The sequence below is a fragment of the Lemur catta genome, chromosome 16, assembly GCF_020740605.2.
Source record: "Lemur catta isolate mLemCat1 chromosome 16, mLemCat1.pri, whole genome shotgun sequence".
Taxonomy (NCBI): Eukaryota; Metazoa; Chordata; class Mammalia; order Primates; family Lemuridae; genus Lemur; species Lemur catta.
Genome location: NC_059143.1, coordinates 36,359,604 through 36,363,843, shown reverse-complemented (window position 1 = coordinate 36,363,843; position 4,240 = coordinate 36,359,604). Strand labels below are relative to the sequence as shown.

General features: G+C 54.6%; 1 long non-coding RNA gene across 1 annotated transcript; it reads right to left on the bottom strand.

Moving 5' to 3' along the window:
• Positions 1 to 1,184: 1,184 nt before the first annotated feature.
• Positions 1,185 to 3,330, bottom strand: LOC123621941. The gene is made up of 3 exons (XR_006729333.1): positions 3,317 to 3,330; positions 1,993 to 2,127; positions 1,185 to 1,362 (listed from the first exon to the last, which is right to left on the bottom strand). It is a non-coding gene; the product is annotated as an uncharacterized LOC123621941 (long non-coding RNA).
• Between the last annotated feature and the right edge of the window lie 910 nt (positions 3,331 to 4,240).

Sequence of the window (4,240 nt, the reverse complement as noted above, 5' to 3'; positions counted from 1 at the left end):
TGGAAAAGAACAGGAAGTTTTGTTCCCAAGTTTCTGACTCAAGCAACTGAAAAAGAGAACAGGAGAGGAGGAGGAGCAAAAGCAGGGAGGAAGGCAGCAGGAGACCCAAGTGGGGACATTAGCCAGAGTTCAAGGAGCTCTCAGGCTGCAGGAGGGACCCAGAGCGATGGCCCAAGGTTCGGCAGACAAATAGCCCACAAAGAACAAGTGTGGGGTTGGGGAGACCAGGAGGGTGGGCGGCAGGGAAGCCACACCGAGAAGCAGTGTCAGGCTCACTCTCATCATGACCTCCCGTCCAGTTCCCTTTGCACTTCACCATGGCACAGAGAGCACTTGACCTTCATGGGGTGAGGGAGGATAGCTTCACAGGACGTACAGCCCCCTGTTTATTTGCTCGAGGATGTTCTGTGCTTTTGTTACCTAATCACAGCCTGGACTAAGCAAAACAGCAGTTTTCAGTTCCATCCCCTTCCTCCTTCCTGCCCCAGCGCCATGCCCCTGTGTCACTGGATCTTCCACTGTGTTGCCCCTGGCAAGGAGCCACACCCTCCAGCAGCTCGGCAGCTCTGGCCCCATGTGGCTTTTGATGACCTGAAACAGGGACACAAAAAGACCCACCTGAGGGAGTTTCGGAGCACATGCAGGCGAGGAGGAGGTCCCTATACTGTGGGATGGTGTGAGGGTGGCAGAGGAGGTGGTATTAACAGAAAAAGTTGTGAATTTGCTAAGTCAGAATTTCCAGGCCATAAGTACTAATAACCAGGCATTAATATTTTCCAAAACACCCCAGGTGAAGTCAAAGATTGAGAACCAACCACCCCAAGGAAAGAGTCTGAAAGAAGAGCCCACTTTCAAGTTGAATCACATGCCTGGAATAAATTGGTTGACCAATTCTGTAGCATCCACCCTCTAGCCCCCATAGTACTCCCAATTCCTGCCTCCTTCTGTGGGCCCATCCCACCCGCCTCCCAGATCCCAGTTTAGCCCCTTAAAGTCCCCTGCTGCCCATGTCACAGCCAATGCCTTAGCACTTCTTTCCAGCCCCAGTTAGGAAAAACCTATGATCAGCACCATCTAGACCCCACCACCTCCCACCCTGCATGCTTCGGACCCTCCTCCAGAGTGGAAGTAGTGAGAGGAGTTGTTTTTTGTTTGTTTGTTTATTTGTTTTTCCCCAAGCAAACAGGCAGCCAGATACAGGCAAAATCGGAGCATAGTCAACATGTCACTGCCAGGTGCGAGGGCAAACACGGCTGGACTGCAGGGGACATGCAGCCCCGCCAGGGCGCCCACCACTTGGAGTCCTTAAATGCAAATTTCCCCTGTGGCAGCCCTGGCCTCTTCTGCAGGGTGGCAGCCACTCTGGAAGGAAAGATGAAATTTAAATTGGTAATAAAGCACTGTACCAAATTGGACTTTGACCTTTTTCAGAATTCCACTGGCCCGTGTTCCTGACCCACCGCCCCTGCCTCTGCCCAATTGTTCCCTTGAGTAGCTGCCTGCTATCTCCGGCGGTCTGGCAGGCTGTCACCACCTGCTGCCTCCCTGGCTGCCTTCCACCTGGCTGGCTCAGAAAGCCTTGGAAATCAAACTGCTTTGCCGTTCCAACTTCTCTTGCTACCTCTGGGCTGGGAGCAAGACAAGAGTGGTTTGGAGGAGGCCTCGGCCCTGGCTGGGCCTGCTGGTAGGGCATGGGAAGAGGCAAGTGCAGCTGCCCCTCTCCCAGAGCATTCTTGGTTACCAGAGCGATTCCCAGAGCGGGACTGGAATGGCCCGCGGTCCAGGGCAGCAGCATAGAGCCGACATTTATTTTTTTCCAGCTCCCTCCACTGCCCCAGAACACCTTCTGCTCGCTGCAAAGCACTGCATTTTTGCTTATTTCTCCTGTCTGTTCTCCTCTACACATCTAAATTGTGCCCTTCCTTCCAGGGCTGGGAAACAACCCCTACCCACAGAGCACCTCCCTCTCCGACACCCCCACTGTGCTCTGACCTCCTCAGTGCATGACTCAAATCAAGCGCCTGGGGCTTGTCATCACGTCCCGATTTGCCTTGTCTCATTGTTTCAGGTCTCCTCTCTCCAGCAAGGCGGCGGGCTGCATGTTACCCAGCTTGGCACTTAGTAGGTCTACTAGGGTGAATGAAAGGACAGATGAGTGAGTAAATGGACTGCTTTGGGTCATAGCCATACTTTGTTTACATGCCCAGGATCCTTCCCACAGGAGAGCCAGCTCTTCTTCGCAACGGCTTTCATGCTGGCAACTGCCTCCAGTGCCTCCCAGGAGCATAGGGAAGCCAGGACGTGTCTCAGGAGCAGCAGCTGCTTGGCCAGAACAGCTGGACTTCTGCTGGCGAGCAGGGCCCCAGTGAGTGCTGGGGAGCATATCTCCCACCCTCTTTGATCTACTTGGGATGATAGAATGTGCCCCCATGTGAAGCTTTGGTTTCCTGTCAATGTGCAAAGTCCTGGCCATGGTATGTAAAGGGTAAGAGTAACAGAGTACATCAGGGACCTGAGCCAGCTGTCCCAATCGGAGAGTGCTTGGAGGACACAGCAAAGAGCTACTGGGTGAAGGCAAAAGTCTGGATGTCTAAAGGAGTCAGGGAAGGAGGTGCCTCCACCCTCCTCCCCAGCCAGACTCTGTCCTTGTCCGCTCCCCCTACTCAGACCAGCAGGAGCCAAAGGATGGGGCCAGGATGAGGGACAAGATTGGAGGACGGGTGACCAACACAGGGGGTTAACCAATGCAGGTCCGAATGCAGGGCAGGCCCCGCATGCACGCTACTGATCCAAAAGGGGAAACAGAGAGAAAGAGGCTCAAACAGCCAGCAGGGTGGAAGGCCACACAGGAGAGAAAGATTTGGGAAGACAAGAGAGGTGTGAGCTGTGACTGTTTGTTACACAGGAGCCAGGGGCTGGGCAGGGGCTGTTGAGGAGCTCTGTGTACAGGACTTCCCAGTTTGATCTCAGAAGGAAGTCAGGAGCCAGTGGCCACACAGGAAGCAGCCCCTGCATGCTCTGGAATGTCCCCTTTGTGCCACCGAGCACCTCTGTCTCCCTGTGATGAGGGCAGGAATCCCTTCAGAAAGCAAAAGGCTTGTGCTTGTTTCTGGGGCTGGGAGCAGAGAACGCTGAGGGCAGGGGGGCGGCAGTGATTGGCCTGCGGGCAAGCGTGCCAGGGGGTCTGGGAGTCGGGAGGCCTTCTGGGGATCCCCGGGGCTCAGAAAGGCCCTCACCTTGGTTTCCAACAGTAGCCTCCCTGGGGCCAGCCCAGGCACAGGGTGGGCCCATCACCCTGACACGAGCCCTTGCCCACCTGTGCAAGCAGCCCCAGCTGTCATCAATGACAGTGAGCGGAGTTTGCCAATTCTGTGCCTTTTATTACCCGTGCGTTGTCCAGGGAGAAGCAGAGACCAGAAGGAGAAGGCAGTTACTGTGGCTGGCACTTGTGACACACCTCACATCCTTTACAGAGGAATTTTACACAACCCATTGCATGGCCACTTACTTATGTCAAAACTGTTAGTCCAGACAGGGCACAGTGGCTCATGCCTGCAATCCTAGCACTACAGGAGGCTGAGGTGGGAGGATCACTTAAGGCCAGGAGTTGGAGACCAGCCTGTGCAAGATCGAGACCCTGCCTCAACAAAAAATAGTAAAATTAGCTAGGAGTGATAGCATGCACCTGTAGTCCCAGCTACTTAAGAGGTTGAGGCAGGAAGATTGCTTGAGCCCAGGAGTTTGAGGCTGCAGCAAGCTGTGATGACGCCACTGCACTCTAGCCTGGTTGACAGAGCAAGACCATGTCTCAAAAAAAAAAAACAAAAAAGAAAACCTGTTTGTCCACAAAGCAGGTGTCCAGGCCAGAGAAGCCCCCACTGCCCGTGTGCACTTCCTCCCTCTGCTCCTTCTGCCCGTCCCGCACACACGTCTTTGTCTGGGGGGAAGGACGGGCAACAGGAGCAGAGTCCAAATGCCCCGGTGCGGGTGCGGGGCAGGCGGACTAACTACCTCTCCTACGCCAGCCTGAGACGTGGAAATGAGTAAAGCAGTGATTCCCAAAACTGGCAGGGAGGGGCTATGGGGGAGTCTCGTTCATGGTGGGGAGGGGGGGTCTGGGAACCACACACTCTTGAGCATACACATACGTGCGTGCACACACACACACACACACACACACACAGAATGTAGTGTTGCAGCCAAGAAACAGTGGAGAATCGCAATCAGAGAGGGAACAGAA